Genomic DNA, 16356 nt, shown 5'->3' with positions numbered 1-16356 from the left:
TAGCAACGGTTCCACTCGCGCAGGCGTGCACGCGCTCTCTTGCACTGTCATTCTCTCTCTCTCTCGCTCGCTCGCTCCGTGCTTCTCTCTCTAGGTCACCGAAACACTGAACTAAAACGACACTCATATTTTGCCTTAACACAACAGCTTCAAAATCATTTCAGTGGTTCACTCACTGAAGATAATTGTCGCTGTTATTGCCACAGTAACCTTCGATCATTGATCATGAAGATCATGATTGTCAGGAAGTAGATCACTCAGGAGGAGACAAAGAGGAAAAGGAAGTGGCAAACCATGAACTGAATGAAACAGACAAGCTGCTCTGTGAGTCACTGTTTCAAGAAAACCCCAAGAAATTAAGATGTTAACCAAGTGGAGAAAGATGAGCCTTACTGAACAAACTCCAAATGAGTGAAACTCATATTGACTAATTGTCTACATCCTAAAATGCAATGCTTTTCTCAACTGTTTGTTGCATGTTACACTAGCCATTATCTTAGCATTGAAATGCTAGTTTACAGATTAGCAAGTCCTAGGTGTGCGGTAACCCAGCTATTAGCTTAGCCATCATGCTAATGCTGACATGCTAAACTCTTGTGACTTTTCTGTTGTTGAAGTATTCATTTTCTGCTACTTTACTTATTAGCTTGGTATGCTAATGCTAATTGCTAAGTCAAAGCTACGTACCATGTGGCCTGCAAATGTGATGACCTGAAGCCAGGCTAGCCTAACCTTATGCTGCATTCAAGGAAAGTGTGATGTCAGACTTTTCGGACTTCATACCATAAGTGTGCACTGGAACGCCCATTTGGACTCAAGATCCGGGGACCCTGACCTCACTGACCGGCTTCAATCTGACGTCACTGACCGAGAATGGCTAACCCACAGACCGTGAACGGCAAAACATAATTTACAAGATTTTAACATATTTATTGCTACTTTAATATAATTATTTCACATAGGTCACAACATGATTTGGAACGACTGTGTTAATCAGAACTACAAACAATTTGTTTGAATCAGCCAACTTTGTTATTTACATTTGCCTCAAACACAATCTGAGTGGGATAAATCCGACTTTCCACCTTCCTCGAATGTTAGCCTAGTTAGCTTAGCTTGTGCTTGTACCATGTAGCTATGGTGTTTAGTGTTTGTTAAATACCTGTACTAATCCTTTAGTTATTTAAAGTGTTTAGGAACTATTTGCAATGATAATCTAAGTTTGTTTCATGTATCAATGCCATTCATGGTTTTCAACCTGATTGTGACAAGAAAATGTGTCATCTGAGTATCTCGCCTACATTCCTGCTGTCGTTGGCCATTTTTGAGTTAAGGCAAAAATAGAGCCAAAATTTAAAATAACTCCACAGACATGAATTCTTTATTTTCCAGACCAAATGTAATTGTCCGATTCTGATTTGGTGTCTGTTCACAGTTTTTATTATTGTCTATTTGCATTTGCATAGTCCTGAACTTCAGGCAAAATCAGCTAAACAGCTATTTGAATGTCAACAAGGGCCAGCAGCAACACAAGCCGAATACCATTAGGTATGTAATCTTTAGTTTGCCTGCAATGATTCCTTCCATTGATTTAGGTGCAGAAACGCTAGATATTGATATTTTACAGTCCCTGTAATGAATACTTACAATGAATAAGAATCAGATTTATTGGCCAAGTATGTAAAACCACACAAGGAATTTGTCTTCACAGTCACAACCTGTCCAACAAACACGAAAAATAACAATGACCAACAGATGCAGAGAGAACGAGAAGCCTGGCGGTTCCCTTGCGCCCCATAATATTGATTGTAGATGTGAAATGTGTATACATTATTCCACAGTGTCCAAGATGATTTTTCTCACAGTCAGTGGAGAAGTGTTATATAAACGAATATTGAACCATACAAAAGATGACATGAATATTTCTTTTCTGGCAGCTAAGCTGAATAAGTCTGTTTGAGAAAGAGCTTCTTTGCTGCTGCAGTGTCACGGTGAGGAACGATTGTCCGAAATGAAAAGAAGCCGAGGCCTGAAGGTTAGAACTGCTCATAATTCTTTCCCCCTTGACCACGGCCCCTCTTCCAATTGAAGAAAAAAAAGCCCCAAGGCATGATGACGCTGCCACTGTGCTTCACTGCAGCTATGTTGTGTTTGCACCGTTAAACATGCCTTCTCATTTATTTATCTCACAAAAACCTGGCACTTGAACAGGAGTTTGTTTATATCCACTGTTAACTACTGTGCCACCACAATGCGCAACAGTATTGTATTGTATTGTCCGTTTTTATGGAGACAGCCGCCCTTCAACAGACACTCAGAAAACCATCGCACAACACCAACGCCGACGTGTTGAAGTTCAGAGAATATCGATAACTCGTAGCAACGTTGAGTTTCTCACTGCCCTCCATGAAGACCGCAGACAATTTCCTGCGGGGGTGGCAAGTGGAGCCTGCAAGCATTCAATGGCCAAAGTGTTTTAATCACGATGTCGCAGGCGTGAGCTACCTTTAAGAGCACAACATGATGAATGATCATCCGCCCTGCGCAAACGCTGCAGTCCGCTATGATCGTGCAGTGGAAACGGCTGATAAGTGGCATCTGGGGGGATGATTAATTGATGCAAACACATTTCAATTTAACAGCCCTTTGATCAATTATTAATAAACCGACCCCTCCCCCAATCGCTCAACCACTCACCTTTATTATGTGTGGGATAATCCATCCTAACAAGCATGAATTCTATTGAGAAGCTTAAGAATTAATTGGTGTGAATTGAAACTCGAGGACATGCAGTTACTTCCGAAACGGACCCCTTTTCCTTTCAAATTAACGAAAAGTAACAAAGAACTCACTTTCGGACAGCCAGGCTCACACACATTCTTGAGGAAGCTGTAAATTGGAGCGCAGATTCCTCAGTGGACCTTCAAGGTGAGAGAGAGCTTGTGAATGTGCTGCCGGTAAGTTGGAAATTGTTCCCCCTCAAGGCATCGCCGCCTTCATTCTTGTAATCTTGCTTGTCTTGCAGTCTGGTAGCGGACGGGGAGGAAAAAAAGTAAATCAAAAATACACCTTTTGAGGATTGAGAATTGTCCAAGGGCCTTACTTTTAAAATGCTTCCACAGTACACTGAGGTTTTTATTGGCTTTCCTGATTGCCTGGCAGTCACAGGTAATATATATGGCATTTCTTGTAAAATGGGGAAATATCTACAATGGCAATTTCATGAATATGTTTGCACTCTTATAACTATGGAGGTCAAATAGCACAAAATGCAATATTTAGAAAGGAGTTAGCCCATTTGGTTCAGGCAGCCTCACTTATAGCAATATCAATCATCTACAATAGAAGTCATAACAAATTAAGGGTTCTTCTATTTACTCCCAAAAGATGCATATCCCATAATACAAAATTGGGAAACACACTTGCTATTATGTGTGGTGTTCTCAAGATAACCATAGCAGGACACCACACACATAACACTCAGTGGCTTTCCATCCACCTAATTTTCAAGAATTGTGAAAATAAGTAAGAAATAAGAAAATAAGAAGTTTTTACATCACACGTTTTGCTCAGTATTACATCACATGCAAATATTATAGTCACAAAAAATGGTGGCGGACAATAAAATAGGGTAAGTCACATGATTGTTGTGTGCATTTTCACGAATTGTGCTTCTTCTTTTTTTTAAACATTTGGCTGGAAACCCATGATCACTTTTGTTGACAGTCTCTTGAAACGCTCTCATACACCCTAAAAACACATTGGTCAAATTTACCAAAGAAAAATGTTACATTTGACCAATCTAGCTGGTAGTTAGTTATGTGTCCGACAGATCCTTTGGTTAAAATAAGCAGAATGGTAGGTGTTTTCAGCCGATACAAATTGGTGATTGGGGCAAACGATACAAATTGGTCAGTCTAACCAAGTTATTGGTTAATCTGTGCTAGAGGCTGACATTTTTACCAGAACCACTGATTGTCACACCCACCTAAGTGGGGCGAAATTCGTTCTCTGCATTTGAAGCATCCCCTGAGGGGGGCGGTGAGCAGCAGCAGGAGCCACGCTTGGGAATCATTTGTAGATCTAACCCCCTAATTCCACCCCATAATGCTGAGTGTCAAGTAGGGAGACAAATGGCTCCCACTTTTATAGTCTTTGGTATGATCCAGCCAGGGATTGAACCCACAACCTCCCAGTCTCAGGGTAGACAATACCACTAGGCCACTGAGCTGGTCACGCCTATAGTCATTTCCAATTTAAACATTATATCATATATTGTAATCACTTATAATAATTAATAAATATATTTAGAATACAATATATTGATACAATAAATATTTCCAAGTGATCTATCTAGACTTGATTTCTATTGTAAACAATTTCATTGGTTGTTTGGCTAACCAATAAAATTGGTATCCTTGTAACCACCCGGAATGGTCAATGTCTGACCAATCTATTGGTTAATCAAGCCAATATGAGATAAAACTACTAGATTGGTAGTTTTTTTGTTTTTTTTAGCCAATCCATTTTTAGATTGTATGACATAATCTTTTGGCATAGTCTCGTCTCTTCTCAGTATTCACAAAATAATAAATGGAAATGGGCATATTAGTTTTGCACATTTTCACCAAATTTGCTCACAAATTTCAAATTGCATGAAAACCCCATTAGCTCATTGACGGCTTTAGACGTTAAAGATCCATTTTTGCTGGGCTGGTAGAGAATGAGTTAATATGGCCACAGACAATTGCAAGTCTTCCTCAAAACTAGATGCCTACTTGAAAATACAAAAACGTGTACTAACAGTCAGCATAACCGGTTGGACTTCTCTTTGTGTACACCGGCAATATAGCAAGCTATACCTGTATGTCTCTTTCTAATTGGCTGACTTATTGAAATATTGAACAAGTATAATATTTATGATCAGAGAGGAAAAGCTACTCTTTTCACACCCCACACCACAGTATAATCTATCCGGATAATCTTTTAGAGACATCTGGGAATTGGCGTCCAAGGAAAAGCACAACATTTGTCCCTATTATCGCGTGTGTATCCCACTTTAGCAACTTTGCTATATTGGGTAATATATATACTTTATAGGAGCCATCACTTCCAAGGCTCTGTGACCCCTTGTTCACCCACGTATGAATAATTCATTTAGATGCAGGGTATAAAAAAGTATAAAAGCAAATATGTATCGTTGGCGATCCGGGAGTTACAGCAACGAGATGTGCCAGGCGCAATTATAGACGAATAAGTGCTCCCATGTACTGCAGTGGCTCCCGCTTGTCCCTTTAGCTGTGTTCTCATCCCATGGAGTCGGTGTGGATGGCAGCATTAAGACACACAGGTCTACTGATAGGGATTGAAAGTGACCCTCTGCTCTCAACAGTGGTGCAGAGCTGCCCGGCATCAGGCTAAGCCACTTTGACTCTCTCGGCTGCCTTAATTGCTCTGTGAACCCGGTCGCAGCATTGAGCGGCCTGACTTCACTGCGCCCCTGGGAGTGTATTACCGCTACTCTGTCCAACTAATCGCCTCCTTTGTCCCCCATCATCCCCGCACAGTTTGTCTACATGTAATGACAGGTCAGCCGCGATGTAAGCTAGCGCCGCACCCTCTTTCTCATGCTCCCCAGGCCCCCGATCACTCTCTTATTTCTTCGATTCACAGATATTGATGAGTGCAAACTGAAGAGGTCAATGAAAGCATTTCAGTGCAGTCTATTTACAAAAAAAAATAAAATAGTCTAAGCTATTGTGTGCCCTTTTTCCACTGCATAATATGTGGAGCAACTGAAACGTGCTGCCATTAGTGTGGGTCTTTACCATAGGTGGCCAAAACATGCGTAATTAAAATTAAACTGCACTGATAAATTACACTCGAAAAATAGAAAAACTACCAATCTAGTTGGTTAAGCTTATATTGGCTTGATTAACTTATAGATTGGTCAGACAATGACCATTCCGGGTGGTTACGGGCAAATGTCACAATATCACGAAATGAGCCTTACGATACGATAATTATCACTGTTGTGGGGAATTTGGCAATACAAAAAAAGGCTTTATTGGGGAGTGAAAGCACAATATTTGCCTTTTTGTACAACGTAACAGCAGTGCCAAAGAACTATGCTTGGCCAGCCATTTTATTATCATTGCCACGTGCTCCAATTGGCTCAGCAGCAAAAAGTACAGTATCATGGTCTGTGTAGTTCACGATGCTGCGTTTGGCTGAAGCAATCAAAAAGAGATGTTGAGAAAGTATTTGCTGGTATGACGAGCAAAATGCATGTAAATGTCTCGTCTATACAATGCTAATTAGCTGAGGCCATAATTATACATATAGTACAGCTAATATTAATCTTAATGTAAATAAACGACCTAAAACACTAATGGCGTTTAATATCGAGGCACTGACTTGCTAATGCACGCACATATTGGGAATGGAGTCAATTTGTGGAGCAACTGAAACGTGCTGCGATTAGCGTGGGTCTTTAACACAGGTGGCCAAAACATGCGTAATTAAAATTAAACTGCACTAATAAATTACACTCTAAAAATAGAAAAACTACCAATCTAGTTGGTTAAGCTTATATTGGCTTGATTAACTTATAGATTGGTCAGTCAATGACCAGTCCGGGTGGTTACGGGCATACCAATTTTATTGGTTAGCCAAACAACCAATGAAATTGGTTACAATAAAAAGTAAGTCGAGATAGATCACTTGGAAATATATTTATTGTATCAATTTATTGTAATAAATGTATTTATTAATTATTATAAGTGATTACAATATATTGTAATAAATAAATAATATAGTGTTTAAAAATGGAAATGTGTGTCTAGATAGATCACTAGCTATGACGTAGACTATAAAAGATGATAAAAAAAAAGGGACTCATTTGCCTCCCTGCTTGACACTCAGCATAATGTGTTGGAATTGATGGGTTTGGTCACCAAATGATACCCGAGCGTGCCCCCTGCTGCTGCTCACCGTTCCCTCAGAGGATGGCTTAAATACGGAGAACAAATTTCATCCCACTTAGGTGGGTGTGACAATCAGTGGTATTTTTTTTGTCAGCCTCTGACACAGATTAACCAATCTCTTGGTCAAAATGACCAATTTGTATCGGTTGACCCAATCACCAATGTACAGTATATTGGTTGTAAACACCTACTATTCTAGAGTGGTTGTTTTAGCCAAAGGATCTGTTGGACACAAAGCTAGATTGGTCAAATTTAATGTTTATTTTTTTGTTGTTAATTTGACCAATCTGTTTTTAGGATGTAATCACCAGAGGGTGCTGAAATGGCACAAATGGAAACAGTCAGGCCTTTTTAACAGATGTGCTTCTTTTTATATATTGTAACATGAAAATGACGATATTGTGATATTGCCATTATTGTTCCATTCTGACTGCATAATACCTACCATGTGGCCACGACTACTTCCGTTTGGCATGTTTCCATGGACAAAACGAGTCCATGCCATGTAGGGGTTAAGCTTTAAATCATTGTTTTTGTCATCAGCTACAGCAAAAAGAGAGAAAGACAAAGAGAGGTTAGTAACAACTACACACCTGAAAACAGCTTTATCCATAGTTACAGCCGTGATGTTACTATCAACAAGTTGAAACAAAGAGGTAAGAAGGATTTAGAGAAGAGACGAGGAGGGGAAGCTCTGTGTATCATGAGAGATCCCCTGGCGGGTTTTGGCCCATAGCGGCATAACTAAGAGATGAGCCAGGACAAGCCTGATTCATCCCTGACTATAACCTCGATCAAAAAGGAAAGTTAAATCTACTCTTGAATAGAGAGAAAGTGTCTGCCCTCCAGACAGCGTTAGGAAGATGGTTCCACAGGAGAGAAGCCGGATAGCTAAAGGCTCTACCTTCAATACTCCTCTGAATTTTTTAGAACCACAAGTAAATGTAAGCTCTGGGAGTGTAGCAGTCTATTGAGTCTGATAAGGCACCACAAGCTCTTTAAGGTACGATGGTGCCTGGCCACGGATGTGTCGTATGTGAGGCGGATTTTAAATTCAATTGTACATTGAAAAGGAAACCAATGTAGAGATGCCAGTACAGGAGCTCTCTTCTCTTCTTGATTGATTTGCTCGGGCAACCGACTAGCAAGGAGTTGCAATATTCTCGCCTCTATTCTATCTTGTGAAAAAAAGTGCATGTTGTATGAGAGGATTAAAGTGTCGGTCCTGATCCCATTCTTGATGTCTTTGAGACATACCTTAAATTTGGATAGTTTCATTTGGTTTACTTTGATAAAGTTATGTGCTGCCTTAATAACTTAACACAGTGTATTCTACTTCTAATAATACTGCCTAAGGGAATAGACTGAACAGTATTGGTCTCAACACAGATTCCTGTGGGATGCCAGGGGCACCGATTTGTAATTTACAATGGCTACAACCTGTAAGCGATCAGACAAACAACACGTTCTAATCTCTATATTAGGATGAATGGGGGTCATTAGTAGCAAATACTATGATTGTTATGTAAACATGATTAATGTATGACTTATTTGTGAAACTACAATGCAAATACTGTACTTTTTTTTCCTTCTAGTTTTCACGGTGCAGAACAATAAAAAGATCAAAGATTATCGACACCCGTTCGAAACTCTCTGCGTCTTTGTTTAAAAATCCAAGGGGCTGCTACATACTACACAAAGATTCAACAGGTCAAGTACATAAAGATGTTTGTTTGTTTGTTTGTTTGAATTAACAAACCCTGACCAAATGTCCTAAATCATGGCTTTGCAGAAAGTCATGAAAAACTTTGGCGACTGCTTTCTTGAGCATCCATCTCATCCATCCATCATCTACCGCTTATCCGTCCTTGAGCAACGTGGAAAGAAAAGGAAGTTAGCCTAAAACATCTGGATTAAGATTATTTTATTTAGGAAGTTTGATTATAGCCCCTTTAAATGACTTTGCCTAGTGATAAAGACCCCACAGCCTGTTAATAAAGTCATTTAGATCATGTGGAATACAGCAATGAGTTGCGTGACTCAGCAGAAATGACATCATCAATCTAATTGCTGTGACCATGGGTGGACCGAAGGTAAGTCCTCTTCTATGAAAAATATATACTCTATATATTCTTGTAAGGTTTTCAGCCGTAATGAAGTGTCACTCAAACCAATGCAAGCCAAAAATATCATACTAATAGCAGGGTTTATCTTATCTCATCTTTTTTTTCCTATGAGGTTACATTTGTTCTTGTGGAAGCATAGCAAATAAAACGGAAGGTACCCTTGAGCAAGAACTCTTAACATTAGCATTGTTTTGCAACCATGTTACTGCAATTAAAGTAGTCCTAAAAATTCAAAGAAAATGTAACTTACCCTACTTAATTGTAAAGAATGTTTTTCAGGAGCATCAGTATGTCCAACTGTTTTGCCAAATACAACAAGCACATGAATGCATTACGTAAAATGTGTACGATTGCTTGTTGAGCTGGATAAAATACATTACATGATGGTTAGTTTCCTGTTTTTTTTTTTGAATTCAAACAAAAAAAAAAATCAACAAAAATTCCATGTTTTTCCTGAAAACGACAAAAGATATAAACAGATTACTTTACTACAGTTCTGGAAATAAAAATTACCTTTTATTTTATATATTTTATTGATTCACAGCAGGATTTAAATATAATAAAAATATATGTATGATGCTGCATGAGCTTTTTGTTAGTGTTTTGAAATTGTTACAGTATGTTTGCTGATAAAGCCAGCAAGTAAACGTCAGAGCAGAGTCTTAGCAAGACTTAACAACAGTAACTTTTGATAGAAGCAAGAAAACTGACGGTCAATGTCAAGGTCATCAACTTAATCTCAAAACTGCATGTGTACATTTATCCATGATGTTTTGTTTTAGTGCTAGCAGATTATGGCCAAAAATGGAATGCTATTCTTAACGATAACGGCACAAAAAAAAGTGAGGAAAAATATTCCCACACTGTGTTACAATGTATTAGATGAGATGATTGTATTAGAAACTTAACTGTCACCTGCTTCGTTACGTACCATACCATTAGCTTTCATTTCTTTTAGTCTTTAAATTAACTCTTTCTTTCTCAATATCTAGCCATCCATCCATCCTATCCATCCGTCCACATCATCTGAAGTGCTGCAACTGTCAGGGAAATATTAATGTGCCCAAAGAGATGATTTGAAGATGTTGGCCTTGCTGTACAAACGTAGTCAATAGTCAAGCGTCTAACACATTCACACGTGTGTTTTACGCATAACTGACTGACTGTATAATATATTATGTATCAGAAGAGCCTCTGACTCACGAAGGAACAAAGTCCAACTCTCAGAAACTCTGATGGAGTTGAAGTCAGATAATGAAAGCTACAAGCTTACAGATGAGAGATAATATATGTAAGTATGGATTCTCCAGTCTACAAATGACCTTCACCTTGCATTCATTCAGGACCAGATGCCCTTTAGCATGAGCTTCCGAATCACTATTTGGGCAATGCCCTTTAAAAACAATGAGATTTAACCAAAGGACGGTGTTGGAATATTATCAGTGAAGGAGCAGCACACCATGTGGTCAAGGGATTGGCTGGAACTGCTCAACTGCACCTTTAAATGATCAAAGTGTTAAAAACTACAGAAGTATCTCAAACGCCAAATACCTTAAAACATGTGAAATGTGGCGTTTAGATAACATTTTCTCTTAAAATAAGTCCAAAATGTCTGCATTTGATACAGTTTGTGGTGTTTGAGTGAAGACGTAGACTGCTACGTTAGCTTCTAACATTAGCTGCTACATAGCTACCACCAATCAGTTAGCTGCAATAGGTTTGTCAAATAGCAGTGTTACATTTTATACTATATTAGTGGCTGATGTAATAATAAATTCAGCCATTCAAGTTAAGATTTTTTGAAGTGTCTTTTACTGTTTAAAATCAAAATAACATTCCCAAGAACTGTAGAATACCTAGCTACTTGTCGACTGGATTAAATTAAACAGCTTTTGGAAGGCATTTTGGTGCCAAGCCAATGCAGTACAATAAAAGCTTATTCCACAAAGTGTTACTATATTGAGCGACTTCGATTTGCATTTTTTTTTTAAATTACTGAGTGCTTTTTGATAAATCTATACATTGACTTTTTCAGCACAGCACAGAAGTATAGCTTTAAGTGAACAGGATGTCAATACGAACCAATGTTGATACATGAGAAATGCGAGCATAATAACTAGTTTGCACAGCACTGTCTTTGTCAAGCTGTAAAGTGCTTTTTGTTCTTGTGACTGGGGCTATTTTTTTTCCCGCGCATTGCCACACATCACGGTAATGGTGTGTGGCAATGTACAATCCTCCTCCTCATTCCCTCTAGTGGCGTTTCTCCCTCCACTAGCATCAAAGAGGTGCACAGCCTGAAACGAATGCATGTGTTAATCACCATCTCCAAAGAATTAAATGATCTCCAACCACTCTGACAATTCATGTGCAAAGGAGAGCTCTCAGTATTCATGAGAGCCATGCTGTGCATTTACATGTCGAAAGAACAGTGTCGAAACATTAAGTGGGAGGTTCAGAGAAAACGGTTCTTGCAGGAGATCAAACCAGTTCAGTGTTCAGTGAGAATTAACTTCCCCATATGTCTCTGGCAGCAGCTAGCTAATGCATCTTTTAACCTGGCTGTGCTCCTGAAATGTGCCGTTAATAACGCATGTTTCATCTGATTTTTATTTTTCTTCCGTCCTCAGTGTAATTATTTTATGTGAGTCATCCAGCACTTAAATGCATTTCAACAAAGCAACGGGGGTGTTTGGTAGTGTGATAATAACTATGCAAATGTTTAAGCTGGTGTATAGAATAAAACCAATGTTCAGATGTTAGAGGTGACACAATTCAAAGTAGACACTCTTCCGGTCCATGTTTAGTTTCACAAAAATACAATTTTCTCAGAGTTTGCTGATCAATAAAAAGGGAAAAAGGTAAGGGTGGCGTGGCTCAGTGGTAGAGTTGTCGTCTCCCAACCAAGAGGTCGTGGGTTCGCGCCCATGCCATTGTGGCTACGCCAAAGTATTCTTGAGCAGGATACTGAAGACCTAGTTCCTCCTGATGCTGCGTCATCAGTAGGCGAATGATTAGTCAAACGTAAAGTGCTTCGAGGGCCTTGGAACAGTAAATTCTGTAGAGTAAATTTGACTCTATTTTGAGTGGGACCAAATAGACTCAGTTTTAGAGTAATATTTACACTTGAAAGAGAGGAAAACAAAGATGATAATTTTTCGGATCAACAATTTTTTTAAAAAAAAAAAAGATAAATAGAACTTGTCTTCATTTATTTGTAAAGCGCTTTTTCCATTAAATTAAAATAAAAATCAATTCAAATTTAGTGTCTTCATTTATTTTGTAAAACAACTTTTCCCATTAAACTAGTGTTTTATAAAATAAAGACAAAGTTCTATTTTTTATTTTTTTTTTAATGATGAAAAGACCTCAATGTGCAATTTAAGGCACATTCCCTTCCTTTAAACATGGAGAGTGAATTACAAAGCAGCCTTGGTCCAGAATATTGAAAAATAATTAAATAAGTCAGGTACCAGCTGTTAAACTTACCTCAGCTGGCAGCTAGACACTAGTTGGTCATGCTAACAGCTAGCCGCTAGCCACTTACATCGGAGACTTCTGCCGTTTCATATAATGACGGCGTAATTAATTAGCGGTTTCCTAGCATCAATTAGAGAGTGAACATAAGTTTGGTATAGCGTTGTGTTGATGTTGGTTGCAACTACAATGTCAATCAAAGTAACGCCACGACGTGGAGAAACTTCAAAGCAAAAGTGTACTAAGGCTATTTGCATTGCCGTCAATGTATTACTGTATTTGGTCAACTTTATTTTTGAAGTTAGGTTTAGCCTGTTTTGTTACATTGAGTATGTTTCAGCTTCCTTGACATGTCATGCCAAAATGTTATCGACTGTGAATGCGCACTTTGTTTCATTTTTGCAACCAATCCGCCTGATCCGAACCATCCACAGATCAATGATGATCCGTTGCACCACTACCGTTAATACATACTTTATGGGACCATTGCGGTGGACAAAATAATCCGTGTAAGCTTGGTGTTATTGGTTGGCATTTATTTCACAACAGTTTTTACAGTACACACAGCACAACACAGTTAAAATTGTCATAAAGCAGACTAATAAAGTTTTCATCGGACAGCGACGATATTTAACAGCGTCTCAAGTTTCAGTATCTACCAAAGTTCAAAAACATTTATTTGAACAATGGTTCAGCAGGCTACCGAGGGAGCGAGTCTGTTTATTTCCCAGAGAGCAGTTTGAAAAGGAAATTGGTTTATACTTGATATGAGCCATTGATCCATAGAGAACAGAGTGCAGATTGCCATTCAGTAGGATTGGAGTGATACGGAGGAGTTCTGGGAGCGATGGAAGCAGATAAGTCACTATCAGCGCTGTCTAGAAGGACACACTATAGCAGAGGATATGAACGTGTGGCAGATAAACAATGGCTTTTTTTCCCAGCAATTTTCTGGTTTCGACTTTTTTTTTTCTTTTGAGGAGTCATGTAGGGTAACCGCCATCGGAAATTATGAATGAAGCTCTTTTTCTTTCATCGCATTTCCATTTCATGAAAAGCTTTGTGTTTTGTATGTCACATTGCTCTTTGTATAAATGTTGAACTAATGATGACATACCAAGCTGCAAATACCAAAAGGTGAAAAGTGGTTATGAATTTTTCAAAGGCATACTTTTTAGACACAAAAAACAGAGGCCATATTTAACTCATTGAATAATTTAATGTTATAATGCTTAATGAGAAGGTTGTACGTTATCCAATGTTGGAAGTTTTCCCATCTCAGTACACTATCATTCCATAACATAATCAATAACAAAACCTATCAACTTTGCCAAAAAAGTGGTCAGTCGTCATTGACGGGCCGACAAACAAAAAAGATTTTCCGGTTCAAAACGTTTTTTTTTGTTATACCCCTAACGTGGACTGACTGAAACCATCCCTACGAGTAGACAGGGTTTATATAATAGTGTAAAGCAAACAAGACCTCGACACAGTAAATTCTGTAGAGTACATTTTACTCTAAAAAGAGTCTATTTGGTCCCATTCTAAACAGAGTAAAATTTACAATTGGAAGAAAGTAAAATATTTGGAGTAAATTTTACTCAAAGTATGTTTTACTATGTACGAGAGGGTTGGCCTATCTCATGACAATAAAGCCTGTAAATTTTATGTATGTATGGATTTTTATTTTTTTTTAGTGCATTGCTGATATCCCAAAAAGACCAATAACATGCTCTTGTACATAAAATGTAGTGTGTACACAGTAAATTATGTAGAGTAAATTTGACTCTATTTAGAGTGGGACCAAACAGTCTCAGAGTAATTCTTACACAATAAAAGTCACTCAAGGGTTGAGGAACAAACTCACGACCTTTAGCTTGGGAGACAGCCGATCTACTCCCTGAGCCACGCAGCACCAGCTGTATGTTAGTATATCGCTCGTCTCAGCTGGAATTTTTCGTAAACTCCAAGAGGCTATAAGCAAACAGTAGGAGGGGCATAGCTTAGGTAGTAGTGTGGCAGTCTCCCAAGCTGAAGTTCGTGAGTTTGTTCCTCAAACCTGTAGTGACTTTTATTTTATTTATTATTTTTTTCCTTTCTTACAAGTGTAAATATTACTCAAAAACGGAGTCTATTTTGTCCCATTCTAAATAGAGTCAAATTGACTCTAAATAGAGTCAAATTTATTCACAGAATTTACTGTGTACCAATGCTAAATAGTGTTAAACTGGACCAAATGGTACTTGCATTTGCCTGAATTTGGTCGCAAAGACTCATGGAATATCCACTGAGAACTTGAGCTATTGGACACGATAAAAATCTGTGCAAAAAATATAATAGCTTCATTGTGCTCTCCTGCCCCGCTACACAAACTTTACCGGAAATAGTTATTGTAATCGGCATTTGTTCATGATCACTAACATATCAACAGTAATGGGGAAAAAAACCTCTTTGGAGGGGATAAAAAAAGCAACCAGGAAGCACCTGGTGTCCATCAATAGAGTGCAGACTGACCTGGAGAACTACAACACTACTATTTAGAACAATTTGCTGAAAAGCAAAAATGCATTAGCGGATGCTGATAAATTAAGCCAATAACAATACCACTTTTGTCTTTTGAAGAGAGGCAGAAAGAGGATGAAAGAGCTTGCAGGGGCCATGCCCCACTATCTGTACTCACAATATGTCAAAACATACTCCAGCTTCACAAGAGCCATTCAAGCTAATGGAGGCAATTACACAGAAATTATAACCTGTCTGAGAGCGCGGCTACAAATGAGTGTGGATGTGTGGGAAATGAGCAATCATCATACAATCAACACATCCATCTGTGTACGACATACTTAACCACTACTCTGTGTCTGACACCCTTCTTGACTGTCAAGCTGGGAAAAGGGAAAGGGACCGACATTTCCATAATCTGACACCAACACTGACTTTGACCTTGCGTTACTTAACATCCAGCACAGCTCAACACTTGAAAGAAAGTCTTATCTCCATTTTGATGAAGTTCAGAGAGGGGGAGTCGGATTCATCCCTATCCCTTGTGGAGATACGGAAGGTTAAAATCTACTCACTCAATATTTTATGTCTGTTTCTTCATTTGATGTCAACCACAGTGCTGCTTTTGAACCGCTACTTGCATTCACCAACTATGGCTAAAAGAGCAATACTTCAAGAATATACAATGTATACAAATGGTTTTCACATGAGAACAATTCTCCAGTTTTACAGCGTTTAATGAATTCCAGATCAGCTTGTGGTTTATGCGTACAGTATCATCAGTTTCAAATGGTTGACAAAACATTACTTATGGAAGAAGAAAAAAATGCATACCGCATAGATGTATGGTAATGTGTTTGTCCTTGGGATACATAAATTAGATCATGTATGCGTATGTGATCATGTGTGCTGTTGAGCATAAAACATTATCTTTTCAGGGTTTACCAACATATGGTTCTCATTATCATGCTACAAAGTCTTTTTTAATACAGTGGGTGGAATCTACTACAGTAGGCCTACTTGGAACCTGAAAATGGAGGGTGTTCCAAAAAATAGGACATTATTAGCCTAATAGTTAAAAGTCCCTTTGGTGAAAAAAAAAAAAAACACTACAGAGAACAGTGTTCAACCTTACTAATTTTGATTTGAAAAAAAAAAAAAAAAATCACCAAATATACAAAATGACGCTTCAAAATCGTGTAAAATCAAGCCATCATCTTCTCTCTCAGATGCTGTGGGATGTCCGCGGGATGCGCTCAAGCCAC

At 38.5% G+C, this 16356-nt stretch overlaps 1 long non-coding RNA gene across 1 annotated transcript in view; it reads right to left on the bottom strand.

The window, feature by feature from the left end:
• Nucleotides 1-1584: 1584 nt before the first annotated feature.
• LOC144045084 (uncharacterized) overlaps nt 1585-16356 on the bottom strand; it is a 32401-nt gene continuing 17629 nt past the window's right edge. Inside the window, exons 2-4 of the long non-coding RNA XR_013291436.1 lie at nt 7432-7529; nt 2853-3026; nt 1585-2449 (exon numbers count right to left, since the gene is read on the bottom strand). This is a non-coding gene — a long non-coding RNA (uncharacterized LOC144045084). The remainder of the gene's footprint in view (nt 2450-2852; nt 3027-7431; nt 7530-16356) is intronic.

The sequence above is a fragment of the Vanacampus margaritifer genome, chromosome 2, assembly GCF_051991255.1.
Source record: "Vanacampus margaritifer isolate UIUO_Vmar chromosome 2, RoL_Vmar_1.0, whole genome shotgun sequence".
Lineage (NCBI taxonomy): Eukaryota > Metazoa > Chordata > Actinopteri > Syngnathiformes > Syngnathidae > Vanacampus > Vanacampus margaritifer.
This window is presented reverse-complemented; position numbering and strand designations above follow the sequence as displayed.